The 25860-nt window shown below is 37.3% G+C and overlaps 2 long non-coding RNA genes across 2 annotated transcripts in view; one reads left to right on the top strand and one right to left on the bottom strand.

The window, feature by feature from the left end:
* LOC145527916 (uncharacterized) overlaps positions 1-25860 on the top strand; it is a 157985-nt gene that overhangs the window by 89845 nt on the left and 42280 nt on the right. The gene's annotated exons all lie outside the window — the stretch shown is intronic.
* LOC145527894 (uncharacterized) overlaps positions 3971-25860 on the bottom strand; it is a 30435-nt gene continuing 8545 nt past the window's right edge. The window contains exon 3 of the long non-coding RNA XR_014069982.1: positions 3971-4744. This is a non-coding gene — a long non-coding RNA (uncharacterized LOC145527894). The remainder of the gene's footprint in view (positions 4745-25860) is intronic.

Below are 25860 nucleotides of genomic sequence, written 5' to 3'. Positions count from 1 at the left end.
AATTACTGGACTTTTCCATGGAAATAGAGATCTAGGACAAAGGTTTGAACAGCTAGCTGTGCATCACAATTGCTTGCTAATTTCTAAAAATTCAGATGGATTCGCCCCACCCTAGATGAAACAAATCAGAAACTCTCTGGGTAAGTGTTACAGATTAAACATTTGAATCCTCTCAAATTTCATATATGGAAGCCTTAACCCCTTATGTGATGGCATTTGGAGATGAGGCCTTTGGAAATAGATGAGGGTGGTGTTCTCATCATAGAATTAGTGTCCTTGTAAAAAGAGACCCTGGATAGCTTGCTGTCTGTGCCGTAGTACACAAAAGGTTGTGTGAGTACAGAGTAAGAGGGAGGCTGCCTGCAACACAGGGGAGCATTCTCACTAGAACCCAACCATGATGGCACACTGATCTTAAATTTCCAACCTCCAGTATTGTAAGAAAATAAATTTTGTTGTTTACACCACCCAGTCTGTGGTATTTTGTTATGGTAGCCAAGCAGACTAATACAATAAGCCCTGGAGTTTATGCTGAATCAAGTTCCTCATCTTTCAATTTCTACTAAAACTTTCTTTACTAGATAGTAATTATTTTTTTTGTTGCAAATTTTTCCTCTTGTCTGATTATCCTTCAAGCATTTAGCTGTAGTCACCACTGTCTCAGTAGAAGAGTGGATATAACCCAGGGGGCATTAAAAAAAAAAAAAGACTTAATCATGTTGTGGGTTAACTTATGCCCCCCCCCAATTAAAAAAAAGAAAGATATGTTGAAGTTCTAACCTCCAGTACTTCAAAATGTGACACTATTTGAAGATAGGGTCTTCACTGGGCTAATGAAGTTAAAATGAGATTCTTAGTGTTGGCCTTAATTCAAAACCACTTACATCCTTCTGAAAAGTGAAACTTAACACATAGACATAGAAACACTATATGAAGATTGAATTATGCTGTCCCAAGCCAAAGAATGCCAAATATTATCAGTAAACTACCAAAAGCAAGGAGAGGGGCATGAGACAGATTCCTGCCCACAGCCCTTAGAAGGAGACAACCCTGAGGACACCTCAATTTACAACTTCCAGCCTCCAGAACTATGAGACAGTAAATATCTGTTCTTTAAGGCACCCAGTTGGCAGTACTTTGTTAGTGGTAATGTGAGCAGATTAATACAAATCATCTGAGAACTAAGGCACTTATGATTTTCAATAGCCAAGATCTTGAGGAAATGTTGTTTGCTTGTTTATCTTGGATGTTCCATTTTGGTTTCCTGGAACTTGCCATTATATATTAAGATTCAAAGCCCTGTAACGTTTAGATCAGTTATCCTCAAACTTTAATGTATATCAAAATGACAGATGGATTTTCCAAAACACAGGTTGATGGGTCTGTCCTCAGAGTTTCTATTAAATAACCAATAGGTCTAAGATGAGGCCTAAGGATTTGCTTCTCTAATAAGCTATTAGGTGATACTAATGAGCTAGTTTTAGGACAGAGAAGACACTGGCTGACAAAAGAGCCCTTTTAATAACCAAATGGTGATGAGAGTTGGAGCAGATAGTAAAGAATCAGTGAGCAAACACAGAAGACATGCCAACTGGGATATAGAGTTGGTACTGAAATATGTAGAATAAGGCAGCTTAATCAGTGGTTTTCTAAATAAGGGTCAGTACAAGTCATAGCAAATTTCACAGATTTAGTAGTTCAGTTATTTTCATACATTTGGCCATGTTTCCCAAAACATAAAATTCTGGAAGAGCTGTGCATCTAGAGATGGGGTTAGAAGGGTGAACAACTAGAAAGTTTCAGGAAGAGTGAAAGAGTAAACGGCATGTGTAAAGCCCTGTGACTGAAAAATAAAACACACATTCAAGGTGAAAGAAGGCCAGAGTGGCTGGAATGTGGATAGTGCAACAACTCACCTCTTAACCCTAGAGGTGAGAAGAGAAGAGACTGCAGATTACACACTGGATGGGCACACCAGGAGGTATCTGTTAAAGCAGTTAACTCACTTTGGTTGTTTTAGAGTTAAAAGAAATCTCTAACTCTCTGCCAGATCTTCCACATTGATACTGAGCACAAAAGGTAAAGATATGAAAGGATTTCTTCATGAATTTCAAGCTATCTCCAGAGTCTAACCTCTACAAGCCACTTGGTAGCCAGGTCAACAGTACAGACATTCCTTTTTTAATTTTTTTTTTCTCTTTATGAAAAGTGTCTTAGGTCAGGTTCTCCAGTAGCAGATCCTAAAACAGGATTCTTGTGGTTGTGATTTATTAAGGAACTGTTCCTAGGGTAAACTGCCAAGAAGTGGAGGTAGAATAGAGAATGAGATGTTAAAATAAGAAGCTAACCCAATCCTGATACTGGAGGAGAACTCAGGAGTGGAAGTTACATCGTAGGGTTGTCTTGGTCTGAGTGGGGTTAAGGGAATTCCCAAGTGCTTCCTCCAAGAAGGGAGTTGCCTGATAACCATTGGAGGCCAAAACATATCAAAACTAGGGGAAGAATGCAAAGCAATGGTAAAGAATAGCTCTCTTAGTGTCTTGGGCTGCCGTTACCAAATAGATTGGGGGTCTTAAACAACAAAAATTCATTTTCTCATGATTCTAAATGCTGAGAACTTTAAGGTGTCAACCAATTCAGTTTCTGGTGGAATATCTCCCCCTTGGCTTGCAGATGACTGACTTCTCATTACGTCCTCAGTGTGAGAGAGAAAGAGATGTCTCTTCTCACTGAAAGAGTACTAATCCATCCTGAGGGACCCACACTCATGACCTAATCCCATTACCACCCAAAGGCCTAGGTCCAAATACTCAGTCCTGATACTGGCCTCAATCAGGGTCACTTCAATCCATTAGATATGTTCTAAATGTTTGGAAACTCCTACACTGGCTTAAAGACTCTTTCATTTCTGCAAGTTTTCCTGCTTGCTCACCCCTTTATGGTTATGTGTAGGGAGGAGCACCAAAGACTTACTCAGCATGAGCTTGAGCCCTAATAAGATGAAAAAGGCATGCTTCAGATGCATATCTTTTGAAGATGAATCATGAACTTGCGTTACATTTATTTAACTGAAATATCATAGAGGTGACTCTCAGGGCAAAGGAAGTCTACTATTAAGGAAGCACCTGAGTGTGTAACTCAGAAACAGATAACAGACAGCAATGTCAAGATGGCAATTTTCCAGCTTAAAAAATAAAATCCTTTCCCTGGAAAGCTACAATACACAAAAAATAAAATCAAGTGAATTTATCTCCAAAGAGCAGGAAAGATATTTTTCTGGAAAAGCATTTTAATTTTTTTCCCCCTGCACTGTAGTTCAATTCTTCCCTGAAGCCTATTCTAAGCTAAGGATGGAAAAGAATCCCCCAAGAGGTCAATGAGAACATCATCCCTTGCAGAAGGTCCCTTTATCACTGAGCTTGCTGACTTTACAGTCTTCTTTTTTGCACTGTTTCTGGTATATATGTATACTTACACGTGTGTAGTTTTATACAAATATATAGACATGTATGTATACTTGGGGCTTCCCTGCTGGCACTGACAGTAAAGAATCTGCCTGCAATGCAGGAGACCTAGGTTCGATCCTTGGCTCGGGAAGATCCCCTGGAGAAGGGAATGGCTACCCACTCCTGTATTCGTGGCTGGGAAATCACATGGACAGAGGAGCCTGGCAGGTTACAGTTCATAGGGTTGCAAAGAGCAGGACACTCCTGAGTGACTAACTCTTTTTTTTATATACATACACATAGGTATATATATAACAGATTACATTTGTAAAACTTTCAGCTCATGCTTGGTGTACAGTTATGAGTAAAATAAATATTTACTATTATTTATGATTATAAAATAGCAGTATTTAAAAATAATCTTAGGTAATATGGGAAATCAGGTAATATGGTAATCTTGGGTAATATGGGAAATAAAGAAGGCTAAGAATATTGATGCACGTGCTTAAAGCAAAAACAATCCATTTCCAATTAACTCAACTACTGTCTAAACATATTTTTAATAGAGATGAGTCAGTTTGACAATAAAGTTTGTAGAATTAACACATTCTAGTGCTTGAAGGAAACTTAGAATCAAGTATTCTTCACTTTTATATGATCAAACCAAGTTACCAATGTTGCTCTGACTTTTTCAAGGTCAAACAGCCACCAGGCAGAGTCAGCTCTGAAAGACAATGCTATCATTCTACCACTATCTATTTGACCTCAATTCATATTTGCTGAAGGAGTGGATCAGTCTTTTTAGAATTCATAGATGTATACATTTATAAAGCTGGTTCAGGACAGGTAATTCCATGTAACATGTCATCCAAACAACAGAGCATTGGTTTGACACACATCATTTCTAGCCATCGAAAAAGTTTATGTTGATGCCTGAACACATTCCAGAGTCTTGGAAGTGGAAGAAAAGGGTTTAAAAAGCAAACAAACCTTAGTCATGCTGTTAAAGGACACTTGCTTTGGAATGGAACTCTGGAGTGTTTAATTATCAACATGTGCCTTTCCATCCCCGGCCTATTAAATCATCTGGCCTGCTAATAATAGCCTGTTTAGCCATCAGGAGAAGATGGATGAGTTTTAGTTCCCATTTTCAAATCCGAGGGATCTGCCCTGTTTCTGAATTATCTGCAGATGAAGATTAGTCACTGAGGCATCTGTAGGTTGTGCAGAGGACACTGGAGTCTTGGCCGGCACATTTATCCTCACCAGAGCGCTCCTCCCTCTCCTCTGGGCGTCCACTGGTGAATAGAGACCAAAAGAGCCAAGGTTAAATGCAAGGAAGGAAAACTTAACAATTAAAAGCTCTTTTTAGCATTTGTAAACTGGATTTAATTGCTTCCTGTTTTTAAACCGTCCATGAATAGATCCCTTTAGCTTGGCAAGGGAAATTGTACAAGTAGTATGACTGCTTTTACAGAGACAACATCTTTTTTTTTTTTTCTTTGTTCCTTTTGATCTGTATCTAGTGTGCCTGTTACCTGTTGATGTATGGTAAACCATCAAAACTGCTGCTTAAAGCAGCGGTTTACTTGGATCATGATATTGTGGATAAGGAAGTCAGGAGGGGATTCACTGGGTGTCTTCTCTCCACTCCATGAGATGTTAACCGGAGTGGCTTGACTGGTCCAAGATGGCTCCCTCACAGGGCTAGCAAGTTGGTGCTGATGCTGGCTAAGAATTTAGCCTAGTCTTTTGTCAAGATAACTTAGTTGTGCTTCACGAGGCCCTGTCTGCAGTCTGGTTAGACTTCTTTATAGAAAGAACAGCTGGGTTCCTAAAATGAACACTTTTTCAGACTAATGAAAGCTACAAAACACCTTTTGACCTAGCCTTAAAGTACCAGAAAGCCACTTTTGCTATAGTCATTGGTCAGACACATCACTTAAGGGAGGCTTAGATTCCACAGGATGGAAAATAGGTTTCCTTTCCTTAAGAGTAGGACAGCAAATTTTGCAGACATCTTTATTACAAGGAGGAAAATAGTAATCATTCCATTTACATACACACCTCCCACCCTACAAATAATCTGGTGTTTCTCAGAAGCTTAAAAGTATTTTTAATTTATTCATCAGACCTCCCTTGCTCATGATATTTAATATTTACCTTAATAAATATTTTGATTTATTTATTAAATTTATTTAATATTTAACTTAATAAACATTGTGTGATGTTTTAAAACAATGATTTCAGTCAATCAGTCAATCAAATTCCATTTATTTGTCTGATGATTACTTCTTTCCTTTCTGAGCCCATTTCCATATTGATAATAATACTTCAGATGCCATTCTGGATCCTAAATAACTAGTTAGTATCAAATAATGGAAGCTTCTACACAACATTTTCTGTGAAAGCAAGGCAGACAAGTAAAAAATAATTAAAGAAGGCTTTCCAAGCTAAAGAAGAATCTTAACAATGGCAGAGCTTTTGAGATATTTAGGTTGTTTTCACACTACCCTTTCTCTTTTATCCTCCAAGGAGTAAGGATACAAAAAAATCAGTTTTGCAGATCTTATCGGTAGACCCCAAAGTAGAAATTAAATAGTAGTAAAAATCTCATATATTGAGTCCCTTTTCATTTGCATATATTTGCATATGAATAACCAACTAATTGTTGTGAAGTAACAATTAAGAGAACAATAGAAGAAAGAAAAGGGGCTTGAGGCTGCAACAGACACCTGGGAGACTGTATTTAAAAAGCTTTTTAAATATTTGAATTTTTTTTCACTAAAGACAAAGGCATTGAACCATGCACAATATGCTACCAAAAGAATCAAAGTGGGAAAAAGTTTGTGACCTACTAATACTATTTTTTGATGGAAAGAAGTTGAATTTTTCCCCTTTCAATCTTGAATATCAAGGCAGCATGTTTAGAATCCACGGCACCTATGTAGAGATAATGCTGAAGCAAGTTCCAAGTTCCTACTGCCAACCTTGCAAGTAAATTTGTACTAGCCTTTTTTTCAAACTGAGATTTTAAAATAGTTGTTTGATGTTCCTTTAGTAGGGAACTTGTTTACTGTGCTTGGGACAAGGTGGCCTTCCTTTTTCCCCTTGGTCACCCTGAACAGTTCAGCTCCGGCATCAAGCTGGCTTACCTCACTCAGCAAAACTACTGACTTGCATTGAATCCTTTCCACTCTTCTTCAAAAGCAACTTTGCAAACATCTGTGCCACCCTGAACACAATCTTTGTGGGATTTACCTTTGTGGTATATTTTTTTTCTTTAATTTTGCATGCCTACCATCTATTCCCTCTTCTGAAAATAGAGCACTACTTTTTCTTTATACAACTTTATCTCATATTCTCACTCATAGTGGCTTCTGAACAGTCTCACACTCTCAGCATTAAGAATAGAGACAAAACAAGGGGAGGTATACTTCCGAGATAGAGATGGACGAGAGTAAGTAAGTTGAACATAAGAAAAGCAACAGGAGAAAGAAAAGAGAGGAAGACAAACAGAAAACACTGATGACATCATTTGAGATCATGAACCCAACCATGTCCCAAACTATATTTTCAAATTACATTGCTATTTAGTCGCTAAGTCATGTCTGGCTCTTGCTACCCCATGGACTGTAACCCACCAGGCTCCTCTGTCTGTGAGATTTCAAAGGCAAGAATAGCAGAATGGGTTATCATTTCTTTCTCCAGGGTATCTCCCTGATCCAGGGATTGAACCTGCGTCTCCTACATTGAAGGTGGATTCTTTACAGCTGAGCCACCAAGGAAAATTTCAAGTTATAAAAGCCAATTAATATTCTACCTCCAACACATACACACACACAAGCATTTTATTAATTTATATAAAAATAGTAGTTATTGTTTTGCTTAAACTCGTGTGATTTGTGTTTCTGTCATTCAAAACCGGGCTTTATTAATATAGTGAAAGTGAAAGTGTTGCTCAGATGTGTCCGACTCTTTGAGACCCCATGGTCTGTAGCCAGCCAGGTTCCTCCGTCCATGGAATTCTCCCAGCAAGAATACTGGCATGGGTAGCCATCCCCTTCTCCAGGGGATCTTCCCAACTCAGGGATCAAACCTGGGTCTCCTACATTACAGGTGGATTCTTTACTGTCTGAGCCACCAGGGAAGCCCACTTATTAGTACAATCTCTTACCAAACCCAGTCTCTTCCAACTGTTCATAGTACTGCCCTTGAAAAGTACCGTCAAATCTAGACTCAAATGTTAAATCCATTCCAGTGACTTTCATGTAATAAGTGCAAACTCACCACTGGAAGCCTTTCCGAATTACTTATATCCTGTATGGGATTATAAAACATCATAGTCCCATAACTAAATTATGTAATATAAATTTATTTAATTTATCAAGACAAAACTTTCCTCAATATAAATATACAGCTCCACACATTTCTTTTCAGTAAGGGTTAAAGGTCACAGTACTCCAATTCTCTGGGTAAGTATACATCCAATTAATATCCTCCTTAATGTGCATATTTGGTAGCTTTGTTGGTCAAAGTATGTGTTACCTGCTCAGTTGTTTCCAACTCTTTGTGACCCCATGGACTGTAGCCTGACAGACTTCTCTCTCCATGGAATTCTCTAAGCAAGAATACTGGAGTGGGCTGCCATTTCCTTCTCCAGGAAATCTTCCCAACCCAGGGATTGAACCAGGAACTCCTTCATTGCAGGCAGATTCTTTTACCACTGAGCCACCAGGGAAGTTTTGTTGGAGTGACGAATAACTCCAATATCTCAGGGTCATATAACACAGAGATTTATTTCTAACTTAAATTATATGTAGGCTTTAATCCAGTAGAGTTCCATCTGTCTTGTCTACTAGACCTCCAGACTATAGGAGCAACTTCTATTTGGAATGTGCCATTCTCAGAGCAGAAAGCAGAAGCCAGAGACTAAATTGAACTGTGCAGTCATATTTAAGGCTTCTGCTCCAACATGGCACCCATCATGTTCGCTCAGATTACAGTGGGCAAGTCTTCCAATGGGACAAGAAAGTGTATTCCACCTACACACTGGCATGGTAAGTTACACAACGGACACAAAGAACATATAAACTCCTCTCAAAATGGGAGTGAATTGTTTTGAACAATAATATAATCTGACACAATAGACATAATCAGAAGCAATAGATTTGTGTCAGATTTTAATACTCTCTTAACTTAGCTGCCCTCTTGGACACTTTTATGGCTTGAATCAAGATCCCAGGCTTTCCTTAGATCTTTAAAATCTCTAATGAGAAAATTTACCTTCAAGACTTAGCACAGAGAAAAACCATATACTTTTGCACAAGCCATAGAGCTATGAAAGCTTTGGCTGGAATGGAAGACTCTTAGGGATTTTGTATCCCAAAGCAGGAGAAAAGTTACCTTTCTATGATCGGCTCCCCAAAATAAAGCTTGTTCAGAAAGTTATATGAAAATGAGTTAACCCTAATGTGTTGGTTTTAGATATTATTGGCAAATATTTGGCTCCACCATCCTGTTCCTCTGAATCTAGGTTTTGTTTTTTGTTTTTTTTACAAATATGCAAAATTACACCCTTCAAGTATACATCCTTGATACTACTAAGATGTGGTTATCAGTGGGATTTATATTCAATAAATTTATTCATACATTAGTGTACTCTAAAGCATTCTAGTAAATACGCTTTTCTCCATTTTGCTGTATTTCCAATGATGTTTTAAGAATCCATAGATGGGCACTATTCTAGTAACAGTGGCTATTTAAAAAGCTACCACAAAGCTTAGTGACTTAAAACACCAATGAATATTTATTATCTCCCATGATACACATGTGTCAGAAATTTAAGTGCAACTCAACTCTGTAGTTCTGAAGTCATAGACTGATGGTGACTAGAGTTCAGTCAGTTCAGTCGCTCAGTCGTGTCCGACTCTTTGCGACCCCATGGACTGCAACATGCCAGGCTTCCCTGTCCATCACCAACTCTTGGAGCTTGCTCAAACTCAAGTCCATGGAGTCGGTGATGCCATTCAACCATCTCATCCTCTGTCCTCCCCCTCTCTTCCCGCCTTCAGTCTTTCCTGGCATCAGGGTCTTTTCCAATGAGTCAGTTCTTCATATCAGGTGACCAAAGAATTGGAGTTTCAGCTTCAGCATCAGTCCTTCCAATGAATATTCAGGACTGATCTCCTTTAGGATGGACTGGTTGGATCTCCTTGCAGCCCAAGGAACTCTCAAGAGTCTTCTCCGACACCATAGTTCAAAAACATTAATTCTTCAGTGCTCAGCTTTCTTTATAGTCCAACTCTCACATCCATACATGACTACTGGAAAAACCATGGCTTTCACTAGATGGACCTTTGTCAGCAAAGTAATGTCTCTGCTTTTTAATATGCTGTCTAGGTTGGTCATAGCTTTTCTTCTAAGGAGCAAGCATCATTTAATTTCATGGCTGCAGTCACCATCTGCAGTGATTTTTGGAGCCCCCCAAAATAAAGTGTCTCATTGTTTTCATTGCTTCCCCATCTATTTGCCATGAAGTCATGGGACCAGATGCCATGATCTTAGTTTTCTAAATATGACTAGAGCTAGTGTCATGAAAACTTCCTCACTTATGTTCATGGAATTCCAGCTCAGAACACTTGGATATCTGGGGATAGCAGGGGTCCTCAGGTATCTTTTGTCACTCTAAGTTGTTCTATGTGATGTCCAGCATGGCATCTTCAGAATTACTTACATAGTTAATCAGATCTCCAAAGGTGTAAGTACATACAGTGAAAAAGAAAGAGAGAGAAAACGGCTTCAGGTGAAGCTATATTTTATTTTATAACCTAGCTTCAGAAGTCAGGCAAATGTCAGTTTTCACCATGTGCTCATGGTGGAAGCAGTTTCAAAATATGCTGAGGTTTGACTGGATGGACCAGAGATTTCATCTTTCAATAGAGGATTGTCAGCATCACTTTGCAAGAAGAGTGTGTGGGATGAAATTAATATTTGTTTGACCATCTTTGGGAAATCCAAGTTGCCAAAAATACCCTGTCTTTCTTACCCCTTAATCTGGTTCTGATGAGATATATTGGACTTGAATAAAAAAAAATAATGAGTCATAGCTAAAAGGAAAAGACCATAAGATAATCTCATGCAATTTTTTCAATTGCCAATTTAAGGAATTTGAGTGATTGCCCGAGATAAGACAGATGATCAAATATAAATATACCAAAATTAGGCTAGGAGCCCCTATACCTAGTCTTTTTCACTGAATAACAATAGCATGGTTCATTTTATTGGACTCTCTTTTACAGGTCATGGCTATGGCATAGTTAAAATGATAAAAGCTGAAATTCAAATTGTATTGAACTGCAAATCAACTGTTAACTCATCCTGGATATTTAGTTTTTTTAGATTTGTTAGCTAGTAGTGATTCATAATTAAATCATTGGTCAAAAACAGAACAAATTTCACATGTATTCAGAATTAACCCCAAATGCACCATTGATTTAAGTGTAAATAAAACTTTCAGGAGGAAAAAAAAAACAACAGAATATATTATCAGATTACTAAAGAACATAAAACATAAAATGATACTTAGTATGATTTTTAAAATTTCTTAGCTCTCAAAACTGTATGAAATAAGCAGTATTAATTGGTTTTATAAGAACTTCAAACTCAATTGCTTAATAGTTGGATTCAAATCCCTGAATGGTTCTATGGTAATTGCAACCATATATTTCATAATCTATTTTATATTGGGTAAGTATTGGTTGTTTGTTTTCTTTCAATAAAATGATTTATTTCATCTAAGTTTTCAAATTATATGTGAAGAGTTGTTCATAATGTATCTATATTTTTTGGTACATATGCAGGGTCCTGGTGATATCCCCTGTGTCATTTCAAATGTTTGTAATTATTTTCCTTTATTTTTTCTTCCTCAGTCTTGCTAGTTCTTTGTCAATTTTATTGATTTTTTTGAAGAATAATCTCTTGGTTTCATTGATTTTCTCTATTGTGTTTCTGTTTCCAAGTTCACCGATTTCTGCTCTTATTATTTCCTTCCTTCTGTTTGCTTTGGTTTTATTTTGTTCTACTTTTCTGGGTTGAAGTGGAAATTTAGAGTATTGATTTGAGACACTTTTTCCTAATATGTGAATTTAGTTGTACATATTTCCTCCTTCAGTTCAGTTCAGTCGCTCAGTCATGTCCGACTCTTTGCGACCCCATGAATTGCCGCACGCCAGTCCTCTCTGTCCATCACCAACTCCCGGAGTCTACCCAAACCCATGTCCATCAAGTTAGTGATGCCATCCAACCATCTCATCCTCTGTCGTCCCCTTCTCCTCCTGCCCCCAATCCTACCCAGCATTAGGGTCTTTTCCAATGAGTCAACTCTTCACATGAGGTGGCCAAAGTATTGGAGTTTCAGCTTCAACATCAGTCCTTCCAATGAACACCCAGGATTGACCTCCTTTAGGATGGATTGATTGGATCTGCTCGCAGTCCAAGGGACTCTCAAGAGTCTTCTCCAGCACCACAGTTCAAAAGCATCAATTCTTCGGCGCTCAGCTTTCTTCACCGTCCAACTCTCACATCCATACATAACCACTGGAAAAACCACAGCCTTGACTAGACGGACTTTTGTTGGCAAAGCAATGTCTCTGCTTTTAAATATGCTATCTAGGTTGGCCATAACCTTCCTTCCAAGGAGTAAGCGTCTTTTAATTTCATGGGTACAATCACCATCAGCAGTGATTTTGGAGCCCAAAAAAATCTTTCCCACAAATTTTAATAATTGTATTTACATTTTCATTTGGTTAAATGAACATTTTAAAATTTCTTCTGAAGCTATCCTATTGACACATGGATTTTTTATAGATATGCTTCTTAGTTTCCCAATATTTGGAATTTTTTTCTGTTAATTCTTGCATTGATTGCTAGTTTGGTTCCATTGTGGTCAGAGAATAAACTCTGTACAATTTCACTAGTTTAAATTGTTGAAGTTTCTCCATCAGGATACGATTACATTGGGACATGATTCTTGGGCACTTGAAAATGATGCGTGTTCTGCTGTTGTTGAGCTTTCTGAAAATATTGAGTAGATACTGTTGTTTAAATGGTGCTATTCAGTTTTTCTAAAGCCTTGCTGATTTTCTGTCTAGTTTTTCAATAAATTGCTGAGAGAAAGGTGTTGAGGTCTCCAATTATAATTGAGTATATGTTTTTTGCTTTAGTTTTATCAATTTCTGCCTCAAACATTTTACAAATCTGTTGTTTTGTATATGTACATATAGAATTTCTGTGTCCACTTGTGAGCTTACCCTTTTATCATTTTATGTTGTTCTTTTATTCTTGTAATTTTTTTGCTCTAAAATCACTTTATCTGATAATAATACATCCATTCTTGTTGTCCTTTGATTAATGTTAATGTTTGCATTATGTATATATATACATATATATATAATAGGTGGATTATGTTTTATAAATCACTCTGCCAATATCTGTCATTTAATTGGTATGTTTATGCCATTTACATTTAATATAATTATTAATAATTTAGGATTAAACCTGACATTTTATTTTCATTTTTGTTTTTCTCTTTTGAGCAAACTCTGGGGGATGGTGAAAGACAGAGAACCCTGTCGTGCTACAGTCTATGGGATTGCAAAGAGTCGGACACAATTTAGTGACTGAACAAAACAGGTCTTATTTCTGGGTTCCTTTTCCTGACTGTCTATGGATTACTTAAAATTTTTTAAGAATCCATTTTGATTTCTCTATAGTTTCATATTGTATATCTCTTTGTGCAACTTTTTTAGTGGTTATTCTAGGTATCACATTATACCTAGAATATTATAGTTATGTATGTGAGATATATATATATATATATATCATCTCATATGTATATGTATATACATAACTTAAGCCTATTATAAACCAAAATGTTCCCTCCCTCTAACTTCCTTTGCACTTCCTTATTTATAACATAATTGGCTTAAATATTTCCTCAGCCAACATTTAGAACTATATTATACAGTGTTAAAAGTTTTGCATCAATCATCAAAAAATTAGAAAATTCAAGAGAAGAAGAAAAATTATTAATGTTTTCTTCATTTTGTTATTTTCTCCTCTCTAAATTTCTAGGGTTCCTTTTTAACATTTTTTTTCTGTTTAGAGAACTTATTTTAGCCACTTTTATTAGAATAAGTCTGAGAGTGAGAGATTATTTTAGTTTTCCTTCCTCTAAGAATATCTTTATTTACCTTTTATTCCTGAAGGATATTTTTGATGGCTATGGTTTGCCAGGTTGACAATTCTTTTCTTTCACTGTTTGAAAAATATTGTCCACTTTATTCTGGCCTCCAACATTTTTGATGAAAAATCTGCTATCATTTTATTTCAATTTTCCCCTACAGATAAAGTGGCATTTTTCTCTGACCACTTTCAAGATTTTTTCCTTTGTCTTTTAGTTTTCAAAATACTAATTAAAATGTGTCTTTGCATGGATCCCTCTCAGTTTATCCTGTTTGGAATTTACATAGCTTCTTGAATCTGGAGATGTATGTCTTTTGACAAATTTAGGAAGTTGTTGGTCATTATTCCTATGTGTACTTTTTTCATCTCTTCTCTTTTATCTATTTTTCTTAAACTCCAATAGCAAAAATGTTAGGTGTTTGATTATAGTTCCACAGATTCCAAAGACTTCATTGATTTTTTAAGTCTGTTTTCTCTTTGCTGTTCAGATTGAATGATGTCTATTCTTCTGTCTTTCATTCACTGATGATTTCCCCTGTCCCCTCCATTCTGTGATTGAAGCCATTCACTGAGCTTTTAATTTCAGTAATTTTACTTTTTAGTTCTAAAATTTGTTTGGTTCTTCTTTATATCTTTCATTTCCTTGCTGAGACTATTTCTTTGCTGAGGCTTTTTATTAGTTAATTTGTTAAAAGTACATTGGTAATTGGCCAATAAAATATTTTTACTGTTGCTGCTTTAAAATCTTTGATAATTTTAACATGTCTGTCGTATCAGCATTGAAATCTCTTGATTTTATTACATTTAGTGTGAGATCCTCCTGTTTCTTGATCCGATAAGTAATTTGTATTGAAACATGGATTTTTAAAATTATTTTGGGCAATTCTTGATATTATTAAACTTCACTTTAAGTTGGATTTTTTGGGTATGACCTATGGAGGGAAAAGGGGAAGGTATTATCTCTTACTGCCACATGGAATAGAATAGTGGATTTACCACTTGTTGTTCAGTCGCTAAGTCATGTCTGACTCTTTGCAACCCCATGGACTGCAGCACACCAGGCCTCCCTGTCCCTCACCATCTCCTGGAGCTCACCCAAGTTCATGTCCGTTGTGTCTGTAATGCCATCCAACCAAATCATCCTCTGCCGCCCTCTTCTCCTTTTGCCTTCAATCTTTCCCAGCATCAGGGCCTTTTCCAATTTTCCACTTAGCCATCATTAATACTCATGTTGGGCAAGTCTCCTCATATTGCTGGGCAGAGGTGAAAGTTCTGACTTCTCATGTCTCCACTGACAGCAGTGGGGGGTGGCTTTGTTACCACTCTCCATTAGCCTTCATCTGATGCCATTTGAGTGGAGATTAAAAGCACTACTGACAAGTATGACTAGAAATCTAGCCTGCCAGGTGGTCTGCACTGACACTGTGGTTGAGGAACTTAATACTGCCAGTAGGGAATAAAATTCTAGCTCTTTACCCAACCTCCTCTAACTCCATTGCAGCGGGGGTGTTATATTTTCTCCTCTCATCCCTGAGTGGATGCCCACTCAGCCTTTGCTGGCAAGGGTAGGGTGGGGCCAGATTTTTTCTGTGTTGTCTAGCTGGAATGGAGCAGTCATTATCTGAAGATTTTTCTGTCTTTTCCTTGTCCTTTGGCTAGAAAGAGCGGGTTTTGTGGGGGGGCCATATTTGTCTGCGCTGGTTGATATTTCCAGGTTGCTGGCTTTATCAGCTCTCACTAAGGATGTATGAGGCAAAAAGAAAGCTCAGGTAACTAACCACCATGTCATTCCCTAGTCCTAAGTTTTCTTGACAGTCTGTCACCTTCTTTCTATATTTAAGAATCGTCTTATATGAGTTTTATATATAGTGTTCAGTGTTATTAATTATACTTAGTGTGATGATAAGAGGAGTATGTCTACTCCATCTCCTAGAAGCAGAATTCTCATTAACAAAACTTCAAAAAAATTTCATTTATATTGTTTTAAATTAAAAATCCACCATCTAGCTTATTTGAGAGGTAACCTAGCAAATGACAGAATCACGAAAATAATATTTGCTACTGTGACCAGCCAATCCTAGAAAGATAACTCAAAAACTACTTAAAATATTGTTACCTATGCAATCCTTAGTTCCCAAAGAGCCAGTAATGTATTTTTGCCTTCAGCTCATACACTGGGACAAGTACATGGACCAGTCACATCAAGCAAAACCATGGGGCAGATATTAAGACCAAGCAAAAAATAATGGTCACAGGTAGACAGACAGACCTGGGAGAAACAAGTTTGCCAGTAGTCTTTTACTATCGTGTCATCTCACTTCCTCTTGACAACAGCCCTTAGAAGCAGGTACTATTATTGATTTTCATTTTATAAAATAGGAAAGAGGCACTTTGGGACTAAATAATTTTCCCAAGTTTTCACAGCAAATAAGTGGAGGATCTATTCTTCAAAATGTGTCTCTCAAAATGTGACTCTCAAATCTAAGGTCTTAACTATTAGAAATCAGATGCTCAAATAAAGTGACTTAATACTAGTATTTCAGATCAGAGGACATGACAATGATATCCAAGGGTCTCAATAATCTCTAATCTCAGACAAAATGATCTGTTAAGATAGTGATCCAAGAAGTAGCTAGGGGTTTCCAACAGATGAGCTGAGCTTCCCTGAATGGAATTCCAACGCAAATGCTCTGTAGTTGCTGGAAGAGAAGCAAGCTAGCTAGTAGCATCAGAAAAACAGTCAGGAGAAAAAAGCCTGAGTTCATGGATCAGGATCAGAGTAAAAAATTCTGGACCCATTTGAAAGGACTTGACAGAAATGTAACGAATGGACAAGCTCATTAGGAGAGCGGAGGACTGTCCAGATGACTAGAATGCTGATATAATCAATCACATTGATAATAATGACCATAGAAGGCAATGGCACCCCACTCCAGTACTCTTGCCTGGAAAATCCCATGGACAGAGGAGCCTGGTAGGCTGCAGTCCATGGGGTCGCTAAGAGTCGGACACGACTGAGCGACTTCACTTTCACTTTTCACTTTTATGCATTGGAGAAGGAAATGGCAACCCACTCCAATGTTCTTGCCTGGAGAATCCCAGGGATGGAGGAGCCTGGTGGGCTGCCATCTATGGGATCACACAGAGTCAGACACGACTGAAGCGACTTAGCAGCAGCAGCAGCATATACCTTAGACTGAACTAGATACTGAAATAAGTTTCAATAATTGGAAGTTTTATAGCAGAGACTCAGACTTGAATTAAGCGTTCTTAGTTCCTTTTATTACAATGGAGGCCCCTGAAAGAATGCACTTGGAACCCCACCATTCAGCCCTGAGGATTTTAGAATCTTTATCAAGAAAGACAACTTTGTAAGAAATTTATGAATCAGAGAATGGGAATTCTTATGTACTTACTTCCTGTCTCAAATCATGATCATTTTTAGAACACAGAATGCAATTAAGTCTGCAGCTGAACAAATCAATGATCTGTGAGGTTGGAAATTTTTTTTTAAGAAACTTAGGCATAAGGTCTCTCACCTTACTAGGGACACATATATTGTTCCAAATTCAAAGGGGGAAAAAAATCAGTGAAAGATAGCTTTCCTGCAATTCATTTACCTATCAAACATTCATTCAGTCATTTAAAGACTAATTACTAAACATCTACTCTATGCTGGAATCATGCTAAGTCTTCTCGATACAGAAAAGAACAAAACATGTCTGCTTTTTGCCTCTGTTGGGCTCACTGCCAAACACCAGAGAACACTTAACACAATACATTGATTGATTAATCACAGAGAACACATAAAATGGTGGACTAGCTGTTTATAGGCAGAGTTTTCCTTATTATGAAGGATGTAAACAAAGTGTAAGGGAGAGATACATAATCTTGCCCAGGGGAATAGAAAAGCCTTCCCAGAGGAAGTGACATTTAAGCCTCAGCTTGGTTTTGAGTTAAGTAAACAAGGTAAGTGTTAGGGAAGTTTTAGTCAGAGTGAATAGTCTGTGCAAAAGCCCTGAGCCTGAATGTTGTACCTCATGCTGAAGAAGCGGAACAAAGGCCAGAGTGGCTGGAATCCGGCAGGGAAGAATTCACCTCTGTGACTATAGAGAAGCAGGAGACAATTTCTTAGAGGTAGAGCAGAGTGTAGGCTGGGTGGGCAGCATAGGAAGTGTCTCTGAAGTGGCTGGCTCAGTTGGGTTACTTTATGGGTGACAGAAACCTCTCTCTAAGTCTCTGCCTGCTTTTGCTTTCTTTGTAGTTAGGATAAGGGCCTCCCAGGTGGCACTAGAGGTAAAGAGCCTGACTGCCAATGCAGGTTAAATGTAAGAGGCAGAGTTTGATCCCTGGGCCAGGAAGATCCCCTGGTGGAGGGTATGTCAACCCACTCCAGTGTTCTTGCCTGGAGAATCCTGGGGACAGAGGAGCCTGGAGGGCTACAGACCATATGGTCACACAGAGTCAGACACGACTAAAGCCACTTAACATGCAGCACACACATGTACTGAGTGCAAAGGGTGAAGATATGAAAGGACTTCTTTTTATGTCTTAAAACCTCATCTACTCCACAGCAGGAGTTCTCAAATGGCCCAAAGTTGGTATTTGGAGAGCCATAGTAATTCTGCCATTGTGAAGAGGTATCTATGAGCAATGAAGTTATTTCTGCATCAGCTCCTCAGATCAGAGGCATCCAGGCAGCCAGGATCCACATGGCCTTATCCAGTTTGCCATGTAGCTGAGGAAGAGAGGGATTGGACTCTGCCAGCTACAAGATCTAGTTCTGAGAAGCCAAATAATGTGTTTTAAGCTGCTTCAGAATCTGTGGACGCTTTTTCCTCTTTTGAAAATCATTACAGCACTGAGCTAACCATTAGTAATCCCACCAAAGTCTGATACCAAAGGGCAGTCAAGAGGTGTAATTTTCCAGCCAATTCAAGCATCATGTTCTGCTAAAACCTATCTCATTGTAAAATTACAGAATAGAGTATACTGTATATTTCTTCCCCATTTATATTTGGAATTATTTTGGCTGGATTTTGTGCATTTGTTTCTTTGTTTATTTATACTTACTTGTCATAATTTTGATAGAGTAAATACCAACCCTGTGTGGGTAGACTTACTAAATGCATAGGCTTAGTTTATTTATTTGATAACTATTGACTGCTTCCAATTATCTTTGAGGCACACTTCTACAGACCAGGGTTCAATGGGAAAAGAGATACACAAAGTCCTTATTCATGTGGTGTTTATTATCTAAAGATGTGAGACAGTAGTCAGATAAAGGAAAGACAAAGGAAGAAAAGAAAGAGAGGGAAAAAGTGAAAGGAAAGAAGAGAAAAAGGAAGGAAAGGAAGAAAAAGAGAACAGTAGTAGAAAAGTGTGATATGATAAACCAAACCATACTTGGCACGTGTCTGGTTCATTGGTACTTTGTAGCACAACCCTCACATACTTGGTGACTTAAAACAACATTGTGTTTTGTTTATAATTTTTGTGAGTTTAGAACTCTGGAAAGATTCAACTGGGTAACTTGTCCCTGGTCCACATAGTGGCAGCTGGAACAGGATGATCCACTTCCAAAACACAGTTTTTCATTCACATGCCTAGTACTCAGAGCCTCTCTCTCCCTCTCCTGCTTTTATCTTTCTCTCCCTTTCTCTTTTCACATGGCATTTCATCCCCCATCTTTCTATGTAGCTTGGACTCCTTACAGTATGGTGACCAGAGTGAGTCACATTAATTCATGGTAGTATGCTTCTAAGTGTGAGTGAAAGTTGATAATCTCTTTTCACCAAAGCCCAGAAGAAACTGGCAATGTCTCTTTGTATGAGCAGTCACAGAGCCCACCCAGACTCAAGGAGAGGCTAATGGGTCCCCAGTTCTCAGCAGAGAAGTACCACAGCACACAAGGACATTTTAATCTACCACTGGGTTTCTGATACAAAGTTGAATCATTAGGATAGCTTTCCTCAGGTAGTTACACTTTAAGTGAGTCCTGAATGACAAGAAGAAACTGAAATGCTAACATGTAAAAGCAGACCATAATAGACAGAAGGAATAGCAAGTACAAAATCCCCAATGCATAAATGATTGATGTATTTGAGAAAAGAGTGAAAGCTAGCGTGACTGGATCTTGAAGATTGAGAAAGAGATTTTAAGGGGATGGGATAGTAAAAGTAGAGTCAGTTGGCCATAAGCAGGAATTTGGATACTATTCTTAGTGTAAGGGAAGGCACTGGGAGCTTTTGAAATTAGCATGAAGTAATTTACATATGTAAAGGATTATAGAAGTGCAAGAATAGCAGTTGGAAGAACAGTTAAGAGACTATCACAGTAATTCAAGTATGAGATGATGGTGCTTTAGACTCACTTGATTCCAGTGGAGATAGATTTAAGATGAATGCAGATATAGGTATAGGGTGTAAGTACAGATATAGATAGTGATATAGATTTAGAGGTAGACCGATATAAGTATAGATTTAAATAGACATAGAGACATAATGTATGCACATAGAAATCAATATGTAAATAGTTATATAGACTGAGATAGAAATAAATATATAGAGAGAAACATATAGAAATAGATAATAGATTTATGGTAAGATATAGAGAAACAAAGATATATAAATATATTTAGATACAAATAGAGATAGATATCAATGCAGAAGTAGATGAGTTTAGACAGAGCTAGAGACACAAGCAGAGATGTGGATATACATCTGAGGTGGATATGATAGAATTTGCTAGTGAATTAGCTAAGAGAGTAAAGATACAAAAGAATTCAAAGATGATTTGAGTAACTAGATGCATAATAGTGCTACTGAATAAATTATAGGAGACTGGTTTATGGAAAGTATTCCGCTAAAGAGGTAAAAGGAGCCCAAGGAAACCTCGGAAATCAGAAGTGCTTGAGGAGGGTAATGGCACACTTATTGTAGGTACCCACTGATTTGTCTCCTCTTCCCTCTCACATGAATGCTCTTTCTTGCCTCTATCTTTCATCTTAGAATTTCTCACATCTGGAATACTGTGATTGGGAGAGTGTCACAGAATTTGGAGCAAAAGAAGCCTGTATTTAAACTCAATGGCTGGGACTTTTCTGAAGGTCCAATGGTTAAGAATCCACGCTTCCACTGCAAGAGATGCAGGTTCCCTCCCTGGCAGGAAAACTAAGGTCCCACATGTTGCATGGCAATGTCAAAAATTTTGTAAAACTCAATGGCTGCCATTTATAAGCAGTAGAGTATGGGCAAATTAACTCACTTCTTTAAGCTTCAGTATCTTTCACCTCAAAGTGGACATAACTTTGCCCAACTCACAGAACTGCTATGAGAATTAAAAGTTAAAAATGTGCAAGATGTTATTTAGTGCTGTGTCCAGAATCTAATAGGGCTCAAGAAATGTTAATCTTCCTTTCCGTATATCCTCAAGCCTTTCAAAATCCTTGTTTCCTAAGATCCAACCTTTCTTAAATGCTTTTTGAAACTTTTAAAATCATCTACACTCTTCAATGTATTATTCCATAATTATTTCCATCAAACTAACATAATTCCTCAATTAAACTATAATTTCCTTAGAAGCAGTGATTCACTATTATACATCCTCTTTTTTCCACAACATCCAGTCCAACACTGAACACTCTGTTAGTACTATATTAGAATAAGCCCTTTTGATTGATTCTTTTTTTTTTCATTCTGGTGAATTAAATAATTCTTTTCCAATATTGAAGTTCCAATGAAACTTGACTCTAAAATCATACAAAAAACGGAGTTTCATGGTTTTTCCTTATTAAATAAGAAAAAGACTTCAGAGAGATTTTTTGTTTTTCTTATTCTTTTCAAGTGGTTCTCATAGTTATTAGAATGTTATAGATGTAAAACAAAGGTATCTGCAAGGGGTGATTTTTTTTCCATCAAAAGTCTCTGAAAACTAGTCAACATCTACAAATTACATCAATTTATCATAATCTTAAATGATTTATATTAAAATGTTTGTGAATACTAATTGTTCAGCACTCTACGGACTGGATCCAAATTGGGAAAGGAGTACTTCAAGGCTATATATTGTTGGCTTGATTATTTAACTTATATGCAGGGTACATCATGCGAAAAGCACAAGCTGGAATCAAGATTGCTGGGAGAAATAGCAATAACCTCAGATATGCAGATGACACCAACCTTATGGCAGAAAGCAAGGAGGACTAAAAACCTCTTTATGAAAGTGAAAGAGGAGAGTGAAAAAGCCAGCTTAAAACTTTAATTCAAAAAAAACGAAGATCATGGCATCTTGTCCCATCACTTCACGGCAAATGGATAGGGAAACAATGGAAGCCATGACAGGTTTTATTTTGGGGCACTTCTAAAGAACTTCTCCTGAGATCGATTTTTCCCTCTTATCTGTATCTGTGTCAAAATGCCACAAACAAAGTTCAGCAGAAAATGCAGTGAAAATTATTCAATATGGCCAAGGAGAAAATATCAAAGCAAGTCTTTCAGGATGACTAGGATATGTGAGGTCTAATGACCTTAGAATTTTCTTGTAAAACTGGTTAAGTCGACTTGGGTAGAAAGGTAACTTACTGCTTTCAGTAAACTCCTTTCTCCTTGCCCATCTTGAATGATTTACACTGCCTTTTCTCCCATTTCTAATCCTTTCTAATTTGCACCATATTCTAAGAAAGAAAGTGAAATTCGCTCAGTCCTGTCTGACTCTTTGCCACCCAATGGCCTATACAAAAGGGAAAGTGAAAGTCTCTCAGTCCTATACGACTTTTTGCTACTCCATGGATTAGACAGTCCATGGAATTCTCCAGGCTAAAATTCTCCAGGCTGCCACTGGAGTGGGCAGCCTTTCCCTTTTCCAGGGGATCTTTCCAACCCAGGGATCGAACCCAGGCCTCTCACATTGCAGGCAGATTCTTTACCAGCTGAGCCACCAGGGAAGCCCTTAGTGCCAAAGAATTGTTGCTTTTGAACTGTGGTGTTGGAGAAGACTCTTGAGAGTCCCTTGGACTGCAAGGAGATTAAACTAGTTCATCCTAAAGGAAATCAGTCCTAAATATTCACTGGAAGGACTGATGCTGTAGCTGAAGGTCCAATACTTTGGCCACCTGATGTGAAGAGCTGACTCATTGGAAAAGACCCTGATGCTGGGAAAGACTGAGGGCAGGAGGAGAAGGGGATGACAGAAGATGAGATGGTTGGATGGCATCACCAACTCCATGGACATGAGTTTGAGCAAGCTCTGGGAGTTGGTGATGGACAAGGAAGCCTGGCTTGCTGCAGTCCATGGGGTAGCAAACAGTCAGACATGACTGAGTGACTGAACTGACTGAACTGACTAACTTGATGTAAAATTTACCTTTGAAAATTTAACTTTCTGACATAGATATTGTATATTTTAAAATATGTTGGTTACAAATATTTTTTAATTGAAAATGTTACTTCTGGATAAAAGTTTTATATTAAAATGTCTTACCTCTTCTTTCTATCTCTGCTTGTGACCATGAAACTATTCTCTGGCTTAGACTGTAATGGTATACTCACCAATGTTGGACTCTTCCTACCACTGTAAAAAATATGACCACTCAAAATGAAGCTTCCTCTCCAATTTTGATCATATATAAGCACCGTTATCTTTATCAAACTTCCTTAATGTGAAGAGAATTTCTCTTTGGTAGGTTCTTAACCATTGTTTCTAATACTATCTCTCTATGATTTGAGAATTTTTATTTTCAAATAATAGCTTTCATTTTGCATCATTATTGCTTATTAGTCTTGGTATACATCAATTTCCCACATTGGATGTTTTGATGAAATAATAATTCCTATTTTAATAGCTCTCATATAAGATATTTAAAATAACATATATATAAATATCCCCATTGTATATATGGGGATATTTGTATATACATGCAAAGTATGTATCACAACTCCCTGCATTGATAAAAATCTTGTCAACACAAATTTTCTGCATGTATGAATGAATCATACACTTATACCATGGAAATAAACTGAGTGGTAGGTCTTTATGACTCCACCCACCATCAGCTTCCAAGAGCATGACACTAAATCCTCCTCCAATGTAGTCTACTCTTACCCTTTTGTTATTCTAATGTGTGAAAAACCTGTCCTTTGGAGTCAGAACCTAAAGTGATAAATTTATTCATTAACTCATTCAGCAAAGTAGTATTAGGTATTGGTGAGCTAAATATTGACTACATGTAAAATAAATATTGGGAAACTACCAGAATATAAATGGATTTATAAGTATTATTTGTCAAATTTGTCTTTTTAATGGAATCCAAGGAGCTCGTTAAAAAGTAGAGATTCATAATAACCCACTCTTGTCCCAGACTCCTGATAGACTGACTCTCCATATGTGACACTTAGGAACCTGGACATTTAACAAGAACTTACTGATGATTAAGCAAGTTTAGGGAACATGTATAGATTTCATATTAAAAATTTTATCCTGAAGATGTGGAGAAAACAGTTAAGGAGTTTAAGCAGGGAAGTCATTTTTAGGAAGGATTTCCTGGCGGCTGAATGCAATAGTCAGAATGAAGAAGCATCATGATTTGTGTAATATTAGGTGGAAACATGCAGTTGAACTTTGATCAATGCTTAGATTTATGGGTTGAAACTTTTTTTTGAAGGGAGGGTTAGGCGGCAATGGTGCTTTTCACTGAAGTTGGATGTGGAGAAGATTGACTTCAGGGTAGAGTGGGGCGAGTGTATGTGTGTGCGTGATTGGCGGTGCTTGGGGCTGAGAGTTTGGTTTATGGGAAGATGAAGAGTTTAGTTTGGGGGATATGAGATTTGAAGCACCTGTGGAACAATCAGTTCCAGTAAGCAGCTGGGTATATGGTTCAGGGTTTGGGAACATGATCTGGGTTGGAGATGCTTATGTGAGAGTGGTCAATATAGAGACAATTGTTGAAGTCATTAGAGTAAATGAGATGGGAGAAGGAGAGTGTTTAGAGAAAGGGAGAAGAGGGATGAGGATAGACCTTGTTGGAATTCTAATATCTAAAAGATAGGCAGAGGGAGAAAGGATCAATAAGGGAAGCTGAAGTAATGACAAGTGATATAGGAGCAAATCCAAGGAGAAGTGATTCTAGGGGAAAAAATCAGAAAGGATTTCAAAAGAAAAGTATCACAGTATTAAATTTTGCCAAGGTTAAGTAAGGCTAGAAATCAGAATGCTCATTGCATTTATGAATAAAGAGATCACTAATAGCCTTTGCTTGTGAACAACAATAGAAGTCTGATTACAATAGGTTGTACCATGTATGAAATAAGGATAACCATGTCTAGGACATTCAGGTTCTCATCTATGAAATGGATTCAGTAATACTTCCCTTGAAGGGTTGATGTGAGGATTAAATGAGATCTCAGGTTTCTAACACACTGTTTAGAACATAACAGCTATCCAAAAATATTTTAAAGAAATATTTTTGTTCAACATTATCAATACAATGTGAGGGATACCATATTAGCCTGGTAAAATTTAGTACACTATTTATGGGCTGAAAGTAAAGACAATTAATATAATGAAGATATGACTCATTTTCATAATTGTTTATTATGATGAGGACACAGGATAATGATCTTGAGCACATAGAATTTATAAAATTAATCTAAATAATATATGCCAAAATCCTGCAAAAATTAATAATAGTTTCAGTTACTTTGATATTATTTGGGGCAAAATAATGTCTTTAAAACAAAACTGTATGTATGCAAGTTTGATATAATATAATCAGTTTATATTCATGAGTCAATTCTCTGCTATAATCCCGCTTTACAAAGACGTTTATTATATTGTACTGCCAGGGAGAAAAAACTGTGAGATAAGCTACCATATATTCAGTAGATAATTCACTTTTTAATTCATAGTTCTAGTGAATTCTATGAGTGAAAGGTCATTAAGAATGTTATATATCTTCTTACTTAAACTTTACAATAACCCTGTTACTCACCTCTCTTTCAGAGATGACAAAATGGAGATTCATGGAGAATAAGTGTCACCCAGTACACACAGCTATTTGATAGTAGTACTTGGACTTAGACTGTGATAGTTTACCTCTTAAGCAACCTATGATGTCTATTTCCTTTGTTCTCAACATCTCTACTCTAAGAAGCAAGGCACAGAGTTACCATCA

The sequence above is a fragment of the Giraffa tippelskirchi genome, chromosome 1 (assembly GCF_054371585.1).
Source record: "Giraffa tippelskirchi isolate mGirTip1 chromosome 1, T2T-mGirTip1v1.2.pri, whole genome shotgun sequence".
NCBI lineage: Eukaryota > Metazoa > Chordata > Mammalia > Artiodactyla > Giraffidae > Giraffa > Giraffa tippelskirchi.
The sequence above is the reverse complement of the archived record's forward strand: the minus strand, read 5'-3'. Positions and strand labels throughout refer to the sequence as shown.